The 24618-nt window shown below is 60.3% G+C and overlaps 1 protein-coding gene across 3 annotated transcripts in view; it reads right to left on the reverse strand.

The window, feature by feature from the left end:
* PIK3R5 (phosphoinositide-3-kinase regulatory subunit 5) overlaps positions 1–18040 on the reverse strand; it is a 43683-nt gene extending 25643 nt beyond the window's left edge. For 2 of the 3 annotated variants that reach the window (XM_054645131.2, XM_077188402.1), the window contains exon 1: positions 17912–18040. The gene's annotated coding sequence lies outside the window, so the exon portion shown is untranslated. Of the gene's footprint in view, positions 1–4116; positions 4312–17911 lie in introns of those variants that run through there. The other variant, XM_077188403.1, reaches the window with a different exon arrangement.
* Positions 18041–24618: the final 6578 nt, after the last annotated feature.

Below are 24618 nucleotides of genomic sequence, written 5' to 3' on the forward strand. Positions count from 1 at the left end.
CAGCAGAGGAGGAACATAGGGAGTGATTCCCAAAGAGCGCCTGAGGCAGTGATTTAATCTCAAAGCAGAAGATAAAACTCCTGGCACAAGAAGAAAATCTGCTTTTGGAATAAAGAGAGTGCCTGTGCCTGCAGGATAACGGTGCTGAGGGGCAGGAATGACACGGGACATCCTGCTGCTCACAGGAGGAAACGAAATCCTGACTTATGAGTTGGAAATGGTGTTTTGGGAAGAGGAGAGGTGCCAGCCTTGGGAGAAAGAACAGGAGCAAGCCCTACCCAGGCAGCCTTTCCAAACTGCAATGCCTCATTTACACCAGAAATGTGAGAACTGGGGAGCTCTCAAAGAGCCCCAACTGCAGAGCTCCCCCAGAGCCAGAGATCAGCTCCTGCTCTCGCTGTCTCTGAGAGCTGGGCTGCAGGAGAGGCTCCCACCGCGGGGCAGGGAAAGCACCTAACGTGCAAAGCAGTTTCAGAGTGCTCCGAGTGTCAAACAGCACTTACAGAACGAGTGTCAAACAGCACTTCCAGAACGTGACACAACAGGGGCACAGCAGCACCGGTGTCACACCCAGGGCTGGCTGCCTGCTCCCCCCGTACCCAGCATCTCGTAGCCCCGAGCAAGGGCACCCAGCAAGCCCCAGATCCGCGGCAGGGCAGGGCTGACCGTGCTGTGGGAGCTGCAGAGGGCAGAGGAGCGGCTCGGGCCCAGCCCCAGCCCGCAGAGGCAGCGCTGTGCCCCCTCAGCACCTGCGGTTTCATCGCCGGCCCCTCCCGGCCCCGGGATCAGAGCAGGAAACCCACAGGGGCTCAGAACAGCCTAAGACGAGTCAGCCCCACTCAAAGCCCTCCATCCCAGCCCCGGGTGTCGCTGCCAAGGGGTTATTCAATGGGATTTCCCAAATGCCAGCCCCAGGATTACCTGCATTAGCAGCCACGGCTTAAGGCTGCGCTCAGGAGGTGAAGGATCTGTGAACGCCAAAAAATAAACCCGAGAGTGAAAACTAACAACAACAGCTCCAAAGAGCAACCACCTTTGTTGGGGAGATTTGGAGATAAAGGCTCCACTGAAAGAAAGGAAAAAATCCAAACTATCGGGAGCAGGGTCCCAGCACTGCCCACCCCAGCTGCCCTTGGCTCTGGGATGTGCTGTTCTCCAGCTGATAAAGGCACAGAGAGGCTGCTGCAGCATCAGGAGCAGGACTCACAGCACCCCCGGTGTGAAACAAGGCTGTGGGGGCTCCCAGCATCACAAACCAGCTGCCAAGGGGGCACCTCTGCTCCATCCCTCCACAGGAACAGCCCTGGTGATAACCGAGATGCATGACCCCCAATTTAGGACTGAGCTGTCCCGAGGGTGTGCAACCAAGGCTGCAAACTGAACCACAGGAGGAGCAAAACCAGGGCTGCAAGAGACTCAGCAAAAAGAGCAAAATAATCCAAGAAACTTTTCTGAGGTGAGGGAATTCCTCAGTGAATGGAGAGGATGCCAAAGAAATCAATCTGCCCAGAGGGTGCACAAGGAGAGAGGTGGAGAGTCTCAAGGAGTCAGAACAAAACCATGCAACTCATCATTTCAAAACAGTGTTTGCCCTCATCTGCCTGTGATTCAAAAAGCAAAAACTGAGCCAGAAAAAAAATGAAACTTCTCATTCCTGATCAACAGAGACGTTTTGCTCCACACACCAGTTTAGATTCACACAGCACAGAGCAGACCCCCAGCAGGCCAGCCCTCCCTGGGAGCAGTGGGACCCAGGTGTTTCACCTGCCCCCAAGGAGGGTTCCTGCCCTCCTGCAGCATCCCTGGGACATCCCAAACCTGGAGCTCCAGCTGCTCCTGTGTCTCCAGAGCTCCCAGTCACTCATTTCCACTCCCTGTGGAAACACTGGTGGCTCCCTGGGAGCTGGGACAGCTTTAACCCCGTGTGAGGGCAGGTGAAACCCATGTCTCAGAGTGGGGAACCTCAGCAACCCCTGCACAGGAGGCAGAGCTCCTGCCCTGGGCAGAGACCAGAGAGGGGCTGGGGTCTCCTCCCTGGGGTATTCCAGAGGGGCCTGGACACAGCCCTGTGCCCTGAGCTCTGGCCCTGCTGGAGATGAGCCCCTGGGATCCCTTCCAGCCTGGTCCACCCTGGGATTCTGGGATCCGAGGGCACCTTAAGCTATAAAATCCACCACCAGAACGATCCCGTGCTTGTCTCAGCTTTTCCACCTTTTCTGTTTTAGCTGCAGCCCTCACAGCTCAGGTCTCACCTGGGCCCTGGCTCTGTGAGGTGCCTGGATGACCTTTTTGAAATATTTCATTATTTTAAAATAGAAACAGCCCAGGCTGAGCCGAGGGAGGTCCCTGCCAGCCCAGAGGGGGCTCAGGGCACATCCTGACCTCCCACCTCAGCACTGCCGGGCCGGCAGCAGCTCATCCCCATTCTCACTCACCTCCGGGGAGACCTCGCGTTATTTCTGCGCTTTCTAACCTCAAAACGCCGACTCAAAGTAGCTGCGGGGTTATTTTACCAGAGCTCAGGCCGGTGGGTTATTTTACTGGGTGGGTTATTTTACCAGAGCTCAGGACAGTGGGTTATTTTACCGGGTGGGTTATTTTACCAGAGCTCAGGCTGGTGGGTTATTTTACCGGGTGGGTTATTTTACCGGGTGGGTTATTTTACCAGAGCTCAGGCCGGTGGGTTATTTCACCGGGTGGGTTATTTCACCGGGTGGGTTATTTTACCAGAGCTCAGGCCTGTGGGTTATTCTACCGGGTGGGTTATTTTACCGGAGCTCCCGGCTGCCCCCGGCAGGGATCAAAGGACACCGGAGCTGATGGGGGTCCCAGCTCCCTCGAGAATGCCCCGCGCTCTCCAAATTAACACGGGAGGTGTAAAGACACCGCTAATTAGCCGGCCTGGCCCCTGCGAGATTAGGGGCAGCCAATTAGTGGCAATTCGCTGTCCCGGCGGCGGCTCCGCGCTGGATGAACGCTCACTGCTGCTCTGGAGGGCAGCTCCCACGAGGAGAAGGGCAAAGTGCCCTCGGTGCCTGCTCTGAGACACCTCTCTGGTGTTTCTGCTCTCCTCCCCAGCCCTGGGACACCTCTCTGGTGTTTCTGCTCTCCTCTCCAGCTCTGGGACACCTCTCTGGTGTTTCTGCTCTCCTCCCCAGCCCTGGGACACCTCTCTGGTGTTTCTGCTCTCCTCCCCAGCCCTGGGACACCTCTCTGGTGTTTCTGCTCTCCTCCTCAGCTCCGAGACCCCTCTCTGGTGTTTCTGCTCTCCTCCTCAGCTCCAAGACCCCTCTCTGGTGTTTCTGCTCTCCTCCCCAGCCCTAGGACCCCTCTCCAGTGTTTCTGCTCTCCTCCCCAGCCCTGGGACACCTCTCTGGTGTTTCTGCTCTCCTCCCCAGTTCTGGGACACCTCTCTGGTGTTTCTGCTCTCCTCCCCAGCCCTGGGACACCTCTCTGGTGTTTCTGCTCTCCTCCTCAGCTCCGAGACCCCTCTCTGGTGTTTCTGCTCTCCTCCTCAGCTCCAAGACCCCTCTCTGGTGTTTCTGCTCTCCTCCCCAGCCCTAGGACCCCTCTCCAGTGTTTCTGCTCTCCTCCCCAGCCCTAGGACACCTCTCTGGTGTTTCTGCTCTCCTCCTCAGCTCCGAGACCCCTCTCTGGTGTTTCTGCTCTCCTCCCCAGCTCTGAGACCCTTCTCTGGTGTTTCTGCTCTCCTCCCCAGCTCTGAGACCCCTCTCTGGTGTTTCTGCTCTCCTCCCCAGCTCTGGGACACCTCTCTGGTGTTTCTGCTCTCCTCCCCAGCCCTGTGCCCCCAGAGCTCCTTCCCAGAGCCGCTGCAGTTCTGTCAGCACACCCGGGGGCAGTGTTGGAGCTCCTCCTGTGCTGGGCACTTCGTTGCTTGGCACAAACATCCAAAACTGAAATCAGTGACCTGCCCGCAGTGTTCTGGGAGTGAGGAGCTCCTTCAGCTTGAGGGGCACCCTAAAGCTCCATGTTTAAAGAGTTGTTGGGTTTGTCCCTGGCCCAGCTCCATCTGTGACTCAGCAGCACCGGGAGCATCCCCCAGGCTCCCCGGGTGTCCCAGTGCCCAGCAAGGGGGGACAAGGACCCAGCACTCACCCCTAAAGGAATACAACACCGGCTGCTGCTGTCCAGAGCTCCCAGAGGGACCCACAAGTCCACGATCAAAGCCCAGAGTTGGGTGAGACCTCTCTGTGCCTCAGTTTCCCTCCAGCAGGAGTGGCTGAGTCTCCTGCTCAGCAAAGTCCCTCAGCTGCAAAGGTAAAAGTGAAGCAGAACTTTCTTACATCCTCTCACTTTTATCTCCTACTGTAACCTTCTCAATCCCATTTATAAACCTGGCAGAGCAGGACATGTCAAAAAAGCATTTTTATAATAAAACATCCTAATTCTTCACCGAGGTTATTTCTAACCCACAAGAACCACTTGCCTTAACCAAGACATCCTGCCACGGGCACCCAGCCACCCATGCTCAAAGTCTCTGAGCAGCAAAACAATGACACAGAGCCAGAAGTGCCCATGCAGCAGCAAATTGCAGAAATAAAGCTGCACACGAGAACACCACGTGTTCCCAGCAGCACTGCAAGCAGGGGAGCTGTGGATTTGACCACTGGGACCAGAACTGCCCTGGAACTGCTTTGTTTTGTTTTGTTGTTTTGTTTTTTTTTTTAAATCCCAAATTTCTCAGAAACAAAATACAGAACTGCCTTGTCCAGAGCCCTGCTGCTGCAGCAAGCGCTCAGCTCAGTAAATCTAATTAATGAGCCAGGAAAAGTGTCACTCGTTTGCTAACTACTGCACCCGGGGCTGCCAAACAGACAGATAAAGGATTTAGCTGGGGCCCATTCCAGCCAAAGGAGCTGGGAACCTGGCAGGGAGAGCAGGAGATTAGAGGGGGCTGAAAAGAAAAGGAGAGGAGGGGGAAAGAAAAACCATCCCACTAGATTAGCACTTTGCAAATGCAAGCATGTAAATCAGCTTAGGCTGGCCATAATGCCACCCTTGTGAGCATCTGGGCACAGCAGCAGGCAGGGCCTGCCCTGAGTGGGCTCAGAGCCCCAGAGAGCAGCTCCATCACAAACAGCAGCTCCCTCCCAGAACCCAGCCCTGCTCTCAGCAGCTCTCAAGTTTGCACAGGAAGCCAATTAGGGGAGACCTGGGAACAGAGGAAGATTCATAATTGCAATTAAGGCTTCAAAGGGCTGGTCCCAAGCGCAGCCATTGCAGATGGAGCTGGGGGAGGGAAAATCCCAACAAACTCTTTGAAACACGGGGCTTTAGGAACCCCCCAAGCTGGAGGAGCTCCTCACCCCCAGAGCAAGGCATCACCTGGCAGAGAAGGACTCAGCCCTGAGGGGTCCAGCAGAAGCAGGAGATTTGGGGTTAAATCTGCCTCAAAGGGATCCAGCATTTGTCCCTTACTGCTGCTGACCCTGATCCTCCATCCCATCCCATCCCATCCCATCCCATCCCATCCCAAGCTGTGCTCGTGCCTCTGGCCCCAGCCGTGGATCTGCTGCTCCTCCCTGCCCCTGGCAGGAGAAAGGGCTGAGAAGAGCTGAGAGAAAAGGAAACTCACCCGAGGTGCCAGGGCCACCCCTGGGGACGTGGGCAGGGCACAGAGGGGCTGCAGCGGCTCTTGTGCCGCTCAGGATGGCTCCACTCTGCCCGTGCCCGCTGCCAGCCCTCACTGGCACTTCCCTGTGCTGGCACCTCCTCTCCTCACACACTGCCAGCTTCCCTGCAGCCCCTCCCAGCACCTCTGAGCAGCTGGAGAACACCTGGCAGGAGCAGGGCTGGGGCAGGGGCAGGGCTGGGGCAGGGGCAGGGGCAGGAACACCTGGCAGGGGCAGGGCAGGGGCAGGGGCAGGGCTGGGGCAGGGGGCTCGGACAGGGGCAGGAACAGCTGGCAGGGGCAGGGGCAGGGCTGGGGCAGGGGCAGGAACACCTGGCAGGGGCTGGGGCAGGGGGCTCGGACAGGGGCAGGAACAGCTGGCAGGGGCAGGGCTGGGGCACAGCAGGAGCAGAGCTGGGGGCTGGGGCTGCTCCCCTGCTCCTTTTCCCTTCCCGCAGGCCCCCAAAGCCCCAGCAGCTGCAGCAGGAGCCCCAGCCCAGCCCAGGCTCGGGGCAGTGCTGCTGTGGGACCCCAGAGCTCACAGGGACAAGGTGACCCCCCCTAAATCATCCACAGCATGTCCCAAACTGCTGCTGCTCTCCCCCACAGGTCCAGCTCCTCCTCCTCATCCCCCTCGGCTGCCCTGGGGAGTTGTTCCCAGGCTCAGAATCTGTGGTGTGACCTTGGAAAGTCCTTTGTGTCTCTGGAAATGCTCTGGGTGTTTTTGCATAAGCTCCTTTCCCTGGGATGTTTTGCCCTAGTGCTGAGCACGTAGGGCTGGGTAACCAAATGAGGTCAAAGAAAATTCCAGCCAAAAGCCCAGCAGCCTCAGTGGGAGCGGCCAAGAGCATCCCCAGGAGCACAGGCTGGGGGCTGAGCAGCACCAGAGAATCATCCCAAGGTGGGAATACTCCTGTGGAAACCCCAGCAGCACTGCACGAGATCCAAACCGACCCATGGGTGAGAAGGGACATGGGATGGTGCCTCCCAAGGGTGGAAAAACAGGAGAAGGGAACTCCCCAGAGCCTGCAGCCCCCTGTGCTGGGCTCTCCTGCCATTCCAACACTTCCCAGCTGAGGAGGAAGCCCTGGGCCCGGAGCTGGAACCCAAATCCATCCCCACACAGATCCCAAATCCATCCCCACCCAGGTCCCAAATCCATCCCCACCCAGGTCCCAAATCCATCCCCACCCAGATCCCAAATCCATCCCCACACAGATCCCACATCCATCCCCACACAGATCCCACATCCATCCCCACACAGATCCCACATCCATCCCCACACAGATCCCAAATCCATCCCCACCCAGATCCCCCTCCCCAGCCGTGGCTGGGCCCTGTTTCCAAGAGCAACCCACACTTCTGCAATTTCAGAGATCTTCTTACCCCACCTTCCGTGTGCTGCCCCAAAAGGAGAAGTGCTCGGGGCCAGGGGGAAGTTGTGGCGCCCTTTCCTATCCTGGAGAGGATTTCAGGCTCCTGCCACATCCGAGGGGCAGCTCTGGCCACGCTGCAGGGCTGGCACTGCACAGGGCCCTGCTTTGGGGCGAGCAGTTCCAGGAACATCAACAGTCCAGAGCAAGGAAACACAGAAATAAAGCCCAGACACAAATGATGGGGCAGAAACGACCAGGCTGCCCCTGAAATAAAGCCCAGACACAAATGATGGGGCAGAAACAACCAGGCTGCCCCTGGAATAAAGCCCAGACACAAATGATGGGGCAGAAACAACCAGGCTGCCCCTGGAATAAAGCCCAGGCACAAATGATGGGGCAGAAATGACCAGGCTGCCCCTGGCAGCCACCAGATACCCCAGCAGGGCACGTGGGCATGGAGGGCTGGGCAGGGAGGGGCAGGAAAGCAGCTCCAGGGCCAAGCCAGGACTTTGGACTCCCCCAAAGGATGGCACAGCTGGGCAAGCTGGGCTTAGGCAATCCTGGTCCTTCCCCCTGGTTTGAGGGGTCAGCTCCCCCCAGGCAGCAGCAGCAGAGCCAAGGGAGCCTCTCCTCCCTCCCTGTGTGTGCCCACCTGGACTGAAAGAACAGCTCCATGCTCAGCAGCTGCTGCCAGAGCCGGGGAGAAGGGTCCTCCCAGCCTCCATCACCAGAGCCTGCGCCCTTTGCTCAGCACCAGGGCTCTGCCCTCCACTCTGGAGGGGACTCGGTCATCACTGCTGTCCCCTCTCCACTCTGGAGGAGTTTCAGTCATCACTGCTGTCCTCTCTCCACTCTGGAGCAGACTCAGTCATCACTGCTGTCCCCTCTCCACTCTGGAGCACACTCAGTCATCACTCCTGTCCCCTCTCCACTCTAGAGCACACTCAGTCATCACTGCTGTCCTCTCTCCACTCTGGGGCACACTCAGTCATCACTGCTGTCCTCTCTCCACTCTGGAGGAGTTTCAGTCATCACTGCTGCCCCCTCTCCACTCTGGGGCACACTCAGTCATCACTGCTGTCCCCTCTCCACTCTGGAGGGGACTCAGTCATCACTGCTGTCCTCTCTCCACTCTGGAGGAGTTTCAGTCATCACTGCTGTCCCCTCTCCACTCTGGAGATGTTTCAGTCATCACTGCTGTCCCCTCTCCACTCTGGAGCACACTCAGTCATCACTGCTGTCCCCTCTCCACTCTGGAGCACACTCAGTCATCACTGCTGTCCCCTCTCCACTCTGGAGCACACTCAGTCATCACTGCTGTCCTCTCTCCACTCTGGGGCAGACTCAGTCATCACTGCTGTCCTCTCTCCACTCTGGAGCAGACTCAGTCATCACTCCTGTCCCTGCAGCCACCAAAGCCTGGATTTCTGCTGCCACGATGGAAATTCCATCCTGGTGTAGAGGGAAAGGTCTCCTGCATCCCTTCCCCAGGGGGGTCAAGCCCTGTTAGCAGAAGCTTTCTCCAGCACACCAGAGGTGGCTCGGGCCTCATTCACTCTTTCCAAGTTCCTTCTGGAACTATTTCCAAGTTCCTCCTGGAGCTCATCCCCAGAGAGGCACCCCAGAGAGGTGATTTCAGAGGGACTGTCCTGAGCACTGGAATTACAGAGCATTAATTAGCACAGAGAGCATCCCAGCAGTTCCAGGGCCAGAACACAAGGCCCAGAATTCACACCTCATTGGGAGTTACTGGGGGAGCAGCACACAAGATCTGCCACTGCTAAGGGCTCCCATCCGCCTGAACAAGGGGGAAATCGACTTTCTCAGGGGGACCAAGTCCTTGGGGCTTGCAGAGGAGGGCATTCAGCAGGAAAAGCCAGTTCCCCTCCAAAAACTCCCCAGAGCACAGCTGCTCAAAGGGAGAAACCGCTGGGGGCTTAAAGTCCTCGCTCAGCAGCAGCTAAAGAAGGAAAGTGCCCTTGCTGCCCCACAGAATATTGATCTCCACGGGGATGCAGCTGAGTGAGGCTGTCCAGAGCTGGCTGGGGCTGGCCAGGTGCTCCCCGAGTTTATTCATGGCTGGGGCTGCCAGGAACCCTCTCCAGCCTGAAACCTTTGTGAGCTTCTGCCCAGCCAACACTGCTGGTGTCCTGTTCCTTACAGCACCAGAAACCGCAGGGTTATCATCCTGAGCCCCAAAAAACCATGGAGCCCAAGCAAGAGGAAAGCCAATAAACCATGCAGTGACTTTGGAATGCCCCATCATCTCTCTGCTCTGCTGGGGAGCCCTGTGGTGGCTCTGGGTCTGTCCAGGAACAGGAGCCATTGCCTCCAACAGCCAGCCTGGATGGGATGGAGGGGCCACCCAGGACATCAGCACCCCCAGCCTGGATGGGATGGAGGGGCCACCCAGGACATCAGCACCCCCAGCCTGGATGGGATGGAGGGACCACCCAGGGCATCAGCACCCCCAGCCTGGATGGGATGGAGGGACCACCCAGGGCATCAGCACCCCCAGCCTGGATGGGCATGGAGAGGGCACCCAGGGCATCAGCACCCCCAGCCTGGATGGGGATGGAGGGACCACCCAGGGCATCAGCACCCCCAGCCTGGATGGGGATGGAGAGGGCACCCAGGGCATCAGCACCCCATCCCCACCCCATCCCCACCCCTGGGCTCTGGGAGTTTGGCAGAGCTCAGCCAGCTCTGCTCTCCTCCTCAAAAACCCCAAGGGCAACAGAAATGACACAGATCTGATGTGAGTAAGAGCTGCCCAGTTTTATAGCTCGGTTTTCAGAGAGGAAATGCTCTTGTTCCTGGCAGCAATTCTGAAAACCCCTGGCCACATGATGCAAGAGTTAATTTTAGCCTCTAGCAGTCATTGTCAGCGCAGGGGAGGCTGAAGTTCCACCCCACATCACAGGCAGTCCTGGCTCCAGGTGAGAGCCAGGAGCAGGGCTGGGCACAGCCTGGTGTGGGCACAGCCTGACAGGAGCTGGGTGTCCCCAGCAGGGTGGCATGGAAGCCCAGGGCTCCTCTCCAGGGGAGGTGGGAGCTCAGCACAGGAGTTCCTGTGTGCCACAGGGGGAAAGAGAAAAAATTCAGCAAGTGCATCATTCAGAGAGGGAAAAAAGGTGCTTCCCAAAGTGCAGCAGCAGCAGCCTGAGCTGTTGGTGCTGAGGAGGAACTGCAGGACCCAGCAGTGGCCAGGGACCCCTGCCAGCACTCCAGGGACAGACACAAGGACAATCCCTGCTGGGAGGGGGGTCTGGCCCCACTCACAGGGCAGAGCTGGTGCAACCCTGGGTGTGTCCAGGCTGGGATCAGGAGGGTCCCAGCACATCCCCACAGCAGCTGCCCCACACGGGGCCCTTCTGTGGCCATCCCTGGGAAAATCCCTTCTCACTGTGCAAGGACGTGTGTGGGTGGCACTGTCACCTCCAGAGCACAGGGAAACACCAACACTGCCACACCAGGAGAGCTGCTCCTCACCATCCTGTGCTCCCCTGAGCCAGCCCTGCCCCTCCAAACCCTTCCCAGGGTTCCTGTCCCCTCCTGTGCTCCCCTGCCTCTCCAAACCCTTCCCAGGGTTCCTGTCCCCTCCTGTGCTCCCCTGACCCTGTCTCTCCAAACCCCTCCCAGGGTTCCTGTCCCATCCTGTGCTCCCCTGTCCCTCCAAACCCTTCCCAGGGTTCCTGTCCCATCCTGTGCTCCCCTGCCCCTGTCTCTCCAAACCCTTCCCAGGGTTCCTGTCCCCTCCTGTGCTCCCCTGCCCCTCCAAACCCCTCCCAGGGTTCCTGTCCCATCCTGTGCTCCCCTGCCCCTCCAAACCCCTCCCAAGGTTCCTGTCCCCACAAATGTCCTGTGGCTCCTGCCTCTGCCCCCCTGGCTCAGGGGAGGGCCAGGGTTGGGTCTGGTGGGTTTTTCCTATACAATAAACATCTCCCAGCCTGCATGGGGCCAGGGGCCATCCCAGGTGGCACAGGGGGCCCTCCCAGAGGGGACCCCAATCCCTGCCCCTCTGCCCTCCCCTCGTAGCTCCCTCCTGTGCAGGAGCTGATCCCAATTCCTCCTGGCTATTTGGAAAAACAAGTTTACATGTGAGCTTTCAATGGGCTCTGGCTCTGCTTAACTCCTCCAGCTGTGACACAGAGTAAGTGAGAGACAAACCTACAAACAAGCAGCGTGACCATTTCTGAGGGCTTTTTGTGAGCTCTAATGCCAAACCCACTAAACAGATTAACTTCCAGCATAAACAAGCAAGTAAATCTTTCCCCCAAGGCCCTGTGTATCCAAAGGAAGCTTTAGAAGTTGCTTCCTGCCATTGTGGAGGCCCTGCTGGGAACCCAGGAGCCTTTTCAGTCCCTGGCTTGGTTGCCCAAACCCTGCAGATTGCTCCCAGCACCGCTGGCTGCAGCACCATGAGGACAGATGGTGGCAGGGACATTTCTGTCCCCATCACCCTCGGGCCAGGGGCAGGCAGGGCTGGATGTCACAGATCTTGGCAGGGACATTTCTGTCCCCATTGCTCTCAGGCCAGGCTGGATGTCACAGACCTGCCAGGAGGGTGTGAGCCCCACCTGGGGGGTACAGCCACAGCACCCCCGTGCCAGCCAGGGGAGGGAGGGAAGGAAGGAAGGAGGGAAGGAAGGAAGGAAGGGAGGAAGGGAGGAAGGGAGGAAGGGAGGAAGGGAGGAAGGGAGGAAGGGAGGAAGGGAGGAAGGGAGGAAGGGAGGAAGGGAGGAAGGGAGGAAGGGAGGAAGGGAGGAAGGGAGGAAGGAAGGAAGGAAGGAAGGAAGGAAGGAAGGAAGGAAGGAAGGAAGGAAGGAAGGAAGGAAGGAAGGAAGGACGGACCCAGGCAGCCCAAAATCCATGGAGAGCACGAGGCAAGAGGTGCCCCCTTCTCCACGTGAAGAACCCGTCCATGACTCTCTGTCCCCTCTCCCCAGCTCAGGGACTCACCTGGAGGTGACACCACAGCCACAGGTGACACCAAGAGCAGCCCAGCCCTGAAGAGCCTCCAGCCAGGCTGGCACAGCCCTGACCTCAGAGCAAGCTCCCAAATCCCCCCAGGCACCCCCCACAGGAGCAGGGAGCTCAGCACAGCAACTTCCAGCCCTGGGTTCTCCCAGGACGGACTGGAGCTTCCTGGCACAGGGGCTTTTCTCCAAAAGGGGCAGGAAAAGGGCACCTTCATGCCAGCCCTGTTCCTGGGAGCTGAGCAGCCCTTCATGCCAGCCCTGCTTCATCCCTCCTGGGAGCAGTCCCTCATCTCAGCCCTGTTCCCAGGAGCTGAGCAGCCCTTCATGCCAGCCCTGCTTCATGCCAGCCCTGTTCCCAGGAGCTGAGCTGTCCTTCATGCCAGCCCTGCTTCATGCCAGCCCTTTTCCCGGGAGCTGAGCTGACAGTGATGTGGACACCCCATTTCCAAAGGCTGCTCCTTCAGCCTAAAGCACCACCCTCATGGTGATCCCTGCTTGGAGCCCACCTGGAGCAGGTGGGCTGGGGTTAACTCTCACCTGGAGCAGGTGGGCTGGGGTTAACTCTCACCTGGAGCAGGTGGGACCGTGTTTAACGCTCAATATCCTCCATCACTTCTAAACCAGCTCCAGGATCTGACAGCTCAGGGCCATGGAGTGCCCAGGCTCTGGGCCATAAAAGTGGGGTTTGGGTTCGCAGCCATTGCTCCACACCCTGGAGTTCCCCAAGGCAGCAGCCCCTGGCATGGAGACCAGACCAGCCTGGGGACAATTCCCAGTTAATGAGCAGCCCTCGGGGAACTTTGACCTTGTTGGCTTTGATTGCAACCCAGCTAATTGATCCAGGGAGCCTCAGGCAGGCAGGACCTCCCACAGCTGGATGAGGAGCAGCAGGGCTCCCCCACAGCTGGATGAGGAGCAGCAGGGCTCCCCCACAGCTGGATGAGGAGCAGCAGGGCTCTCCCACAGCTGGATGAGGAGCAGCAGGGATCTCTCCAGGGCTGGAATTCCCTCATTCCCACCGCAAAGCCCCCACACCTGAGAGATGCTGTGAGTCCCCCAGGCAGCTGCACACCCGTGTGTACCCATTTAGGAGCTCCATCAACACAAAGACACCGAGAATGAAGAAACATTGGTGGGGTTTCACATGCACAGACTGCCAGAAACAATGAGAAAAGGGAAATGCCACCTGAAAGGATGGGAGCTTGTTTGCCGAGAAGCCTCTGGGCTGAGGGTTTAAATAGACACAGAGCACGGGGGAAGCAGCTGAAAGGGGAAGCGTTTCATCCTAATTTGAGACAACAAAGAATAGGCCTTTGTGGAAGGGATGAAAACACTTCTGCAGGCCCGGAGCAAGGCGCCTTTCCCGAAGCAGCAGCAGCAGCCGTGCCCCATCCGCACAGCCCCGCCTGGAACGGGCAAACACGGCAGGGAAAACACCCGGAGCAGCCGCACAAAGGCCGCAGCAGAGCTCACGGCCACGGCAAATCCTCCCCCGGCAGCTGCTGGGGCAGCCACAGCATCGGGCTGAGCCGAGCCCTTCCTGCCCAGACACAGCCAGCGGCGGGACCGGACCGGGACCGGGACCGTGTCCCCTGTCCTGGCCCCTCCCATGGGCTGCTCCTGCCAGCTCCGCTCGCTTCTGCTTCGGCCCACCCCAAAACCGGCACCTGCAGCGTTTTGGGGGCGCCCAAGCTGCTCCCAGGCCAGGCACTGCGGGGACTCTGAGCAATGAAACAGCATTCGAGGGGGAGCCAGGGCCCAGCCCCACCTCTCGTACAAATACAGACAGAGCCCCTGCGGCACCAGTCACTGACAATTGTCACCCAGAATTGTCACCGATCGCTGTCCCAGCGCCACGGCACTGCCCCAATCAGCCAGGGAGCGCTGCCCTGTGCCCTCCTCGCTCTGCCAGCGGCTCCCGTCTGCCGGCCAGGGCCACCTGCGGGCCTTTCCCGGCCCGGGCACCCCGAGGGCTCCAGCCCCGTTCCGGGAAGGAGCAGCCCAGGTGGGAGCGCTCAGCCACAGCTGCCCGGGCAGGTCCGGCCTCCAGGCTCGGCTTTACCAAGCCAGAGACTGAATCTGGGTGAGCTCTCAGGCGCTGCATGTTCAACAGAGCTGAAGTGAAACCAGCCCAGCCGCGGGCTCCTGGAGCATCGCTGTGCTGCGGCTGCTGGGCTCCAGCTCCAGGCTCCAAACCTGCCCCAGGCTCTCGGAGCATCGCTGTGTTTCTGCTGCTGGGCTCCGGCTCCAAACCTGTCCCAGGCTCCCGGAGCATCGCTGTGCTGTGGCTGCACAGCCCCAGCCTGTCCCAGGCTCCCAGAGCATCGCTGTGCTGCGGCTGCCCGGCCCCAGCTCCCATCCAGCCGCACATCCCAGCCGAGCATTCCCGTCCCCAGCTCCCCTCCAGCCGCACATCCCTGCCGGCCCTTCCCGCTACACCAGCAGCCGCAAGCTGAAGCTGCTTTATTTTCCTTTTTTTTTTTTTTTCTTTTTTCCCGTGGCAGAGCTTGAAATCAGAGATGAACAAGTCTGAAGGAGCTCCTGCCTGGCCTCTCATGTATTCCAGATGCACATGCTCCAATCGCCGCTTGCCAAACAGGATACGAGGCGCAAGGAAATAAAGCATTTTATCTTCAAGCTTTTCCAAGAGGGTATTAGAAACAATGGGGAGGAAATACAAAATTAACACTAGAGAAGAGCAATTGGCAGTGCCCTCGCGAGGCTGTTCTTCATCACAAGGCTGCCTATTCAGCGGCTTTCATTAGGAAAATCACATCGCAGAGCCATTCCCAACAGTGTCCCTATTTCCTAATTAGGCTTCGCCAAAGAGCTGCATCTCTCAGTTCCCGCCCGGCGCACAATCACAACAATTACCATTTCACTGCACCCGGCCGCCGAAAACACCGCAATTAAAGCATCTGAGGAGTCACACGGGCGCGTCAGCGGGGAGACGAGTTCTCACGTCGCGCTAATTGGCGGCCAGAGAGGGATCACAAGGACGGGAGCGGCGGAGCTCGGTCTCCGCGCTGGGAAAGGCGCTCGGGAGCTGCGGCCGCTGCCCGGGCTCCCCCCAGGAGCCGCGGACGGGGAGCGCTGGGGACAGGCCCCGGCCCCTCTCCGGATCCCCGGAATATCCTTGGGTCGCACCCCGTCACCAAAGAGCCCTGCCCCAAATCCAGGGGACGCAGCCCTGCGTGGGTTGCAGATGTCACCTGGAGCCCCGGTGATGGCTTTGGGTGGGGGGGACCCGTCCTTACACCGGACATGAGGGACGGGGAGTCCTGAGCCTCGGAGGGAAGCGAGCAAAGGAGAGGGAGGGAAAGAGCTGCAGGGCCTGGATTGCACCCACAGCTCCCATTTCCTCCGGGCAGCGACATTTCCAGCCCGAAGCAGCAAAGCACGGAGCTGCAATGTGGGCAGCAGTGCGATGCCCAGGGAGTTCCCATATAAACCTCATCCTCCCTCCCCATCCTCTCACCTGGAAGCTCAAACCGGTGCCGGGAGCAGAGCTCAGACACAGAAGGAGCCTCTCGCTGCTCAAAAGCACCTGGGCCACTCACCTGAGTGCCACCCTCAGGCACAATTTTCCCCTTGCAGAATAATAATGCAAAATTGGGCAGCCCCACTGCTCAGCAGGCACCCAAGAAAGAGAAGTGGAAAGTGCTCCAGGGTGAGCAGCAGCATGGCAAGGTCCCCGTGCTGTGCTGGGCTGTCCCTGGTGCCCAGCAGAGGCTGAGCACTGGTGCTGGCAGCCCTCAGCCCCGGGGCTGCCAGAGCAGCTCATCCCGCTGGAGCAGCCGCTGCTCCTCTCTGCCAGCACTTCCCACTGCTCTCAGTTCTTCTTTCTCAGTGCTAAGCCCACATCTTCATTTTCACATTCAGCAAGAAGGCGCTCGGGGCCACTTCTGGTTGGTTTCTGTCCCAGCTGGATGCCCTGATCTCCACGGGGAGGAGGGAGAAGCCAGCGGCGCCGTCCCACGGCCACAGGTATGGGGCTGCCCCTCACCTGGCCAAGGCACAGCAGAGCCCCACCTGCTCCCTCCAGCACGTCCCACGCCCTTTCCTCTGCCCTGAGCAGCTGCGGAGCTGTGGGAGCACTGCAGGGGTGCCCACACAGGGCCAGGGAAGGCAGAGGAGCACTGAGCTCACATCCAGCTCCCACTGCAGCACACCTGGAAAGCTGCAGAGCACCCCCGGCATCACCTGAGCCCTCGGACCTCGCACAGTCACCGTGGCTGAGGGACAGAACCGCTGCCACCACCACAGCCGGGCTCTGCCTCCTTATCTTCTCACCTTTCTATGTTTGAGCTCTAATCTGAGCAGCGCCCAGAGCTCCAAACCACTTTGCAACCAGGGTTCAGAAACACTTCACAACTCCACCCGAGTGTGTGCTTTGAATGAGAGAAAAACCCAAACACCAAACCAAGAGACCTTTCTGACAGCAGGAAAACCAAAGCCTTGACATCCTGCATAATCCCTGGGGTTTGCAGCGGGCCGAGATTTAGAAAATTGACCTGAATGGGAAAACAAACCAAATGGCAGCTGCTCAGCATCAGGAGCAGCCCCAGCCTGCAGCTGCCCGAGCAGTTTCGCTGCCCCGGGAGCAGCACGGCCGAAACCAGCCCTGAGCACAGCAATCGGTGCTGGGGACAGCAGCCGCCTTGTCACAAACATCAAAACAAAGGGCTGGAAGCTCTTTTCTCCCGCTTTCGTTAGCGATTTCAATCAGCAGAGCCTTTTTCTCCCTCAGGGCTCACACCTCCAAAGCAGCTCTGGGGCAGCCGGGCCGGGCACTGCCCGGGTGGCGCTGGTGGCACTGGGAGGCCGCAGGAGCAGCCGGTGGGAGATGCCCTCAGCAGGCACAGCGAGCAGCACGGGCTGCTGCGGGAGGCAGCGCGGGCACGGCCCGGGGCTGGAGGGGTGACGCTGCCGAGCTTGTCACATCCCAAACCACATCCTGTTGCCAAAGCAGAGCCTTCCCTGGGGCTGCACCTCGGCCGCTCGGGCTGCCCAGCCCCAGCTGAGGGAGCGGTCGGTGACCTTTGGGTCCCTTCAGGGCAGGGCTCCTGCTGCAGGGCCCGGCTGAGTCACTCGCTGCCCGCAGCCCTGCCAAATGCCCCCGGCATTTCCCGGGGACCCCGCCGCGGCACGGGGGTCCCCTGGGGCGGGCAGGGCCCCACACCTGGCCCCGAGCGGCAGCTCCGTGGGGCCACCGGGGGAAAACAAACACAGAGTCCCGAAATGAGTCACAGCAGCCGGGCTGTCCCCACCCGGGGTGACACCGGCTCCTCCTGGCCAGGCACGGGCTGCAGGGGCTGCAGGGGCATCCTCCAAGGGTGCCAGAGAAAGCCCAGCGCGGGCAGTGACACCCCGCTGGTGGCTTTGAGAGGTGTCCCCAGTTACACACGAGCCCCGCAAGCCGCCGCTTTCTGTCCCCCCATTTACAGCGAGCCCCCGCCAGCGGCACTGCCCCCTCCGGGCACGGCCTGCCCAGCGCACCAAGTCCCACCCCGCGCCTTTCACGGACACCCCGGGAACACAAGAGAGCTCTTCCTTCATGTACACGGGCTGTACGGAGCCCCCTGCCCCGGTCACCCCGGGCTCGGTGCGTTCACGATCCCCCCACCCCGGTCACCCCGGGCTCGGTGCGTGCAGTTCCCCTGTCCCGCTCACACGGACACCCCGGGCTCGGTGCGTGCCGTTCCCCTGTCCCGGTCACACGGAACCCCGGGCTCGGTGCGTGCAGTTCCCCCTGTCCCGGTCACAGGGACACCCCGGGCTCGGTGCGTTCACGGTCCCCCCACCCCGGTCACACGGACACCCCGGGCTCGGTGCGTGCAGTTCCCCTGTCCCGCTCACACGGACACCCCGGGCTCAGTGCGTGCCGTTCCCCCCGTCCCGGTTCCCCCCGGCTCTCCCACCTGCGGGGCGGCTGCCGCCGGGGCTCCGTGCCCATCCTCGGCCGGCCCCGCCGGGCTCTCGCCGGGCTCCGCTCCGCGCCGAGCGGCACCGGCGGCACCGGGGCGGGCGGGGCTGGCGGCGGATCCGCCCCACACATGTGCGCGCCCGCCCCGCCCCGGCCGTGCCCCGGCACCTGCCCCCCGCCCCCGCTTCCTCCGCCCGCCCAGCCCTCCGTGCTTCCCTCCCTCCGTCCGGCCATCCCTGCTCCTGCCTCGCTGCCAGCTCTCTGCCATTCACCCAGCCAGCCAGCCATGGATCCCCCCGTCCATCCATCCATGGATCCCCCCCTCCATCCATCCATGGATCCCCTCGTCCATCCATCCATGGATCCCCTCGTCCATCCATCCATGGGTTCCCCCATCCATCGATCTCCTCGTCCGTCCATCCATGGATGCCCCCATCCATCCATCCATGGATCCCCCCATCCATCCATCCATGGATCCCTCCCTCCAGCCATCCATCCATGGATCCCCCCCTCCATCCATCCATGGATCCCCCCCCTCCATCCATCCATGGATCCCCCCCCTCCATCCATCCATGGACCCATCTATCGTGGCACCATCACCACTTTCCCTTCCACCCTTCACTCTTCCCTTCATCCACCCCTCTTTCTACCCCTTGCTCCTGCCATTCTGCCCCTCATCCATCTGTGCCATCCATCCACCATCCTGCTATTCATCCATCTGCCCTTCCCTCCATCAATCTCTCCTTCTTTCCATCCATCCATCCATCCATCCATCCCAGCACCTTTCCAACCCTTCACCTGCCACTCCATCCATCCATCCATCCATCCATCCATCCATCCATCCATCCATCCATCCATCCATCCCTCCCTCCCTTTCCCCATCCACCTCTCCATTTCTCCCCCCTCTCTCTGTTCCTCCATCCTGTGTGTGCTGTTTTCCTTTCCTCCCTGCGCTGCCCTGTGTCACCTTTGCAGGACAAGCCCCCAGCCCCTCTGTGCCAGTGCCAAGCCAGGCTGGTGACACCAGGCTGGGACGTGCTGCTCTGGTGGCACCTGGGAATGGCCTTTTCCAGTTGCCCTGTGCACTGTTCCTGAGCAAAGGCTGGTCCCAGCCTGGTTTCTGGCCCCACAGGGCTGGTCCCAGCCCCATACCTGTCCCCTGTCCCTGTTCCCTGTCCCCATCCAGGTCCCACCCAGCCGGCACTGGGGCAGGAACCCGGGCGGGTTCCTCTGCGGATTTCGGTTTGTCGAAGAGAGTGACCGCTGCCTCTGCTGCTCCGAGAGTCGAAACCTGCCCGGGGGCCAAAATAGCTGTGGGTTCAGCAGTGAAATTCCAGTGAATTTTAAAAAAAGCAAACGCAGTCAGAGCCGAAATCCCCTTTCGTTGGTGGCCCACGGAGACAAACGCCTCAGTGCAAAGCACACACGCAGTGCCTGCGTCACCTGCGCCAGGTGAAACCCCAGGGAGGGACACGGGCCCGGCCTTCGCCAGCTGAGCGGCCACCAGCAGTTCAGAAGAAATCCTGAGGCAGCAAAAATAGCGGGACAGGGAAGGTCAGGTGGCAATGCCACGATGTCACGGTGCCACCTGGCCCAGGGCGCTGACCTGGGAAACAGCCAAGGGCTCCGGCAGAGCTCAGTGTCCCAGCTCCTCCTGCCCGGAGCTCTCCAGTGGGTGCCAGTCTGGGATGCCAGTCTGGCCTTTCCTACCCCTCCTGCCCATTCCCACCTCCTCATTTCAGAGCCAGCTGCTCAGGCTGAGAACTGAACTCCTCCCTGAACTGGAGGAGCTGGGAGGTGCCTGGAGAGCCAAAGCTGCAGGGACCAAACCACTCTGGCTGCTGGGGCCGCAGTGTCTCTGCCCCTCCTGTCCCTTCCCTCCCCACCTGAGGCACGGGCAGCTCCTTGTTTTGCTCCTGGGGGCCCGGGGCAGCTGAGGAAGTTACCAAACATGGGCTGGGGGGGCTCGTGGCGGCGGAAGGAAGCGGAGGAGGGCAGGGAGGGGCCGTGCCAGGGCTGCAGCGGTGACAAACAGCGCGTGGGGCCACCGTGCTGACACAGCCAGCTCGGGGAGAGGGCGCTGGAGCAGGGCCACCTCCAGGACATGTCAACATCAGCAGGGAGCTGTGTTCCTCCTTATTGCTGGCTGGTCCGAGTTCAGGGGAACCCGGGGATGCTGGTGCCACAGCAGGCGGTGGGAAGTGATCCCAGGTGGCTTTTGGGGGCACACAGAGAGCAGGAATGGCATCCCCAGTGGGTGCCCCCCAGGAGGAGGGGTAGCACTGAGTGTGGCAGTGGTGACACCAACAATGACGAAGCTGTTGGAGCTCCAACCAGAGCAGGCCATGGGGCACCTTCAGCTCTGGCACAGCCCAGCTCAGCTCCTGCCCCTGGAGCTGCCACCCAGCCCCAGCAGGAGGAGGGAGCTGAGGCTGTGCTCTGATGAGCTCATTTACTCCTCTGGCTTCTCTGTGAACACCCCAGAGACAAAGAACGGGTTGGGTTGGAAAGGACCTTAAAGGTTCTCTTGTCCCAAACCATTGGCAGGTGAGGGGACACCTTGAACTGAACAAGGTGCTCCAAGTCCCATCCAGCCTGGCCTTGGACACCAAGGTTCACCTTACACTGAAGCTCAGTTCATCAAAGCCTTGCTCCCATTCCTCTCTGCTCCACACTCCCTGAAACAGCACCTCCACCCCAGCCCCACCTGGGAATGGAGCATTTCAGCCCCCCAAAAATGCCATGAAGTCACCAGCTGTACACTCAGGGCGAGCTCTGCAGACTGCAGCCAGCACATCTCCCCGGGGTGCTGCTGGTGCCCAGAGCAGGGATTTCCAGCAGCTCTGGGATGCTGACCTGTCCTTACACAGCCCCGGGGCTGCTGGGGCTGCACAGGCTCCAGGTGAGCCCGCTGCTTCCCCAGCCCCGGGTTCCCCCAGGAATGGGATCCCAGCCCTGCAGAGCCGCTCTCAGCCTCCCCCTGCTCCTGTCCTTGGAAGGAAGGGGAAGCAGCATCATAAAAAGGGAACCTTCGTGTCTCTGGTTTTCCCCACAACTTGTGTTTTTCATTTCTCAGAGCACACTCAGAGGATCCTGACAGACTCTTCCGCAGCCCTTGAGAAATGAAACTGGGGCAGAGCCCTCGCTGTGGGCAGATCTGACCCCAGACCTTCCCCTTCCACCTGCCATGGAGGAGGAGGCAGCAGAACTTTGCATGACCCGGTCTGCTGAGGTGTGGAAGGTTTTGTGGCCACTTCTGGGCTGGGAGGGCTCCAGGGCTGCCCCACTTTGGACGGATGAGCCTGATCTGCCCTGGGGCTGCGGGCACTCCCAGCGCTTGGCTCAGCCCCGGCTCCTCCTTCGGGCGGCGTTCAGGAGCCCCGTGCTCCCTGCTCAGCGGGGCGTTCCTGCCCGGATTCCTGCCCGGATCTGTGTCCGGGACCAGGCGGGGCACGGGCAGCCCCGGGAAGGCGCAGAGCCGGGCCGGGAGCGGCTTTCCCGCGGGCTGAGGTTTCCACCCTGTGTCCTGCCGGAGAACTGCACCGATGGAGCGGGCTCAGCATCCCCCGGGCCGCAGCCCTGCGCACCCAGCCGGGCAATGAATCCCCGGTAAACACTTGCCAGGAGTGCTCTGCTCTGGCAGCCCCCCGGCTCAGCCCAGGGCAGCAGGGACCATGGGAGCGCTGGAATTCCGTGGGTCCCGTGCGTCTGTGCCTGTGGGGACCCTCAACCCTCTGGTTCGGACACCTCAGAGTCTCCAGAGCCGGCAGCACCTTCACTTCCCAAAGCAGCACAGCTCCTGTGAGCTCCTCAGCCATCGGACCGGGCTCTGGGAGCTCGCTCTGGGCACTGCCAGCCCGGCTGTGCCCACAGGAGCTCTCCCTGGCACTGCCAGCTCAGCTGGACCCACAGGAGCTCGCTCTGGCACTGCCAGCTCGGCTGTGCCCACAGGAGCTCTCCCTGGCACTGCCAGCCCGGCTGCACCCACAGGAGCTGTGCTGCCCACAGGAGCTCGCTCTGGCACTGCCAGCTCGGCTGTGCTCACAGGAGCTCGCTCTGGCACTGCCAGCTCGGCTGTGCCCACAGGAGCTCGCTCTGGCACTGGCTCCAGCTCCACTCTGGCACCAGCTCCACTGTGCCCACACCAGGACTCGCTCCAGCTCCTGATGGCACTGAATAAATCTGGGCAGAAAGGAAGGAACCTGGGCAATGCCCGGAGCTGGCTGCACGCTGGGCCTGTGCTGGGCTCCCCAGGCCTGGGCACAGCCGGACATGTCCCCGGGCAGCCCCACATGCCCAGGGGCGGAGGGGGCAGCGTTCAGGGCTCTGGGAGCAGAGCAGAGCAGAGCAGTTCGTTGTCCTTCCCCTGTCACAGCCCTGCCACCCAGCACAGCCACCAGGGCACCGAGACTGGACTGGACTGGACTGGACTGGACTGCCCTGCCCAGCCGTGCCCCACCCCTCACTGCCACCGCCCCTCCGCTTTGGGTGCGCATTTTATGACGGCCAAGGTGTAGATCAGGTGTAGATCAGGTGTAGATCAGGTGTAAATCAGGTGTAAATCCGGGTAGAAACCAGAGTCCTGCACCCCTCAGGAGCTAGGCTTTGCCTTCCCAAATGCAGGGGCTGAAATACTTCAGCAAGGGACATCCCAGAGCGCCACTGTGATATTTTATGAAAATCCTAGGATTTTTCTCCTGAGAAGCCTCAGAAAAGAAATATAAACAATAACTATCTCATGGCTGTGGAATGTGGGCTGGAGATGGTTTACCACAGGGGCATCTTTGGTTGATCTCGTGTGAATTGAATCTACTTGATCACCAATCATGGTCCAGCTGTGTCGAGGCTCTGAGCAGTCACGAGTTTTTATTATTCATTCTTTTCTAGCCTCTGATGTGTCCTTTCTCTTTCTTTAGTATATCATTATAATATAATATAATATAATGTAATGTAATGTAATATAATATAATATAATATAATATAATATAATATAATATAATATAATATAATATAATATAATATAATATAATAATATATATCAGCCTTCTGAAACATGGAGTCAGGATTCTCATCTCTTCCCTCGTCCTGGGCACCCTCAAACACTGCCACACCAGAGGAGCAAGGGACAGCCAAAATCCTCAGCTGGGACACTTGGGGCTCTCTGGGGTTTTGCTCAGGCTGCAGCGGGACAGGGCCGGGACCACAGAAACAAGGACGGGGACCCCGTGCCCGTGCCCTTCCCAGAGGGATCCTTCCCCCGTCCCGTCCCCATCCCGGCCCGGTGCTGGGACCCCAGCAGATGGCAGCAGGGCCTCAGGGTGAGCTCCTGTGGATCGCTCCTTCCCGCGAATTCCCTTTTTCCCGGCTCGCTTTAAGTGAGAGTGCAAAATCACCCCGTGCAAATCCACTGCAGATGCACCTTGGGATAAGCTGGGCTAGGAGAGGGACATTTTACCGTACCCTGGTGACAAACGCGGCGTCCTCTGCGGGCACCCGAATGCTGCGCCCGCATCAGCCGTGAGGAGAAAACGGGGTTTGTGGGCAGGGTTTATCTCACCCTCGGGTAAATGGGAAAAACGGGACAAAGTCTCACCCAAGGCAAGCAAAAGAGGCTGGAAGCAGGACAGAGCCGGGCTGGAGTGCCCGTCCCCACCCTCCTTTGGGGACAGCAGGGCGGGCAGGGCACGGGGAGGTGCCCAGGTGGGCACAGGTGAGACCCGCGGCCACCCCGGCTGAGGTTCGGAGCTGCCTTTCCTGCCTCCTGAGCTTCCCCGAGGCCGCGAGCAGCGCTCTCTGCTCGATGTGCGGGGAAGCTGAGGCTGACCCCGAGCGCTCCGTTCGCCTTCTCCCACCCCCCTCCATCCCCGTCCCTTCGCGCTTCCCGTGCGCTCTGCTCCGGCATCCCGGGCTCGGGCACGCCGGGATCGGCCTCCAGGCGGGCGGCGGTGCCGCTGAGCAGCAGGAGACAGCAGGAATTCTGCACACACAGGGGATGGGCAGTGCCGGGGGTCCCAGCTGGGCTGGGGACGGTGCGGACCCGGCGGGGGTAGCTCTGAGTGAGCCCAGCACGGGCAGGAATGGCTCTGAGTGAGCCCAGCTCTGGCAGGAATGGCTCTGAGTGAGCCCAGCTCTGGCAGGAATGGTTCTGAGTGAGCCCAGCAGCGGCAGGAATGGTTCTGAGTGAGCCCAGCTCTGGCAGGAATGGTTCTGAGTGAGCCCAGCAGCGGCAGGAATGGTTCTGAGTGAGCCCAGCTCTGGCAGGAATGGTTCTGAGTGAGCCCAGCAGCAGCAGGAATGGTTCTGAGTGAGCCCAGCTCCGGCAGGAATGGTTCTGAGTGAGCCCAGCTCCGGCAGGAATGGCTCTGACTGAGCCCAGCACCTGCAGGAATGGCTCTGACTGAGCCCAGCTCCGGCAGGAATGGCTCTGACTGAGCCCAGCTTTGGCAGGAATGGCTCTGACTGAGCCCAGCTCTGGCAGGAATGGCTCTGACTGAGCCCAGCAGCGGCAGGAATGGCTCAGACTGAGCCCAGCTCTGGCACGGCCGGAATGAGGGCTCCGTGTCCCGGGAGGGGGCACGGGAAGGTTCCTCCATGGAGCTGCGGCCCCGTCCCCAAAGCCCGGCCGGAGCCGCTCCCGCCGCCTCTCCCCGAGCTCCTTTAGAGGGTTAGAGCCACTCGAGGGCCACTTCATCCCCGCTTAAT

The sequence above is a fragment of the Agelaius phoeniceus genome, chromosome 19 (assembly GCF_051311805.1).
Source record: "Agelaius phoeniceus isolate bAgePho1 chromosome 19, bAgePho1.hap1, whole genome shotgun sequence".
Taxonomy (NCBI): domain Eukaryota; kingdom Metazoa; phylum Chordata; class Aves; order Passeriformes; family Icteridae; genus Agelaius; species Agelaius phoeniceus.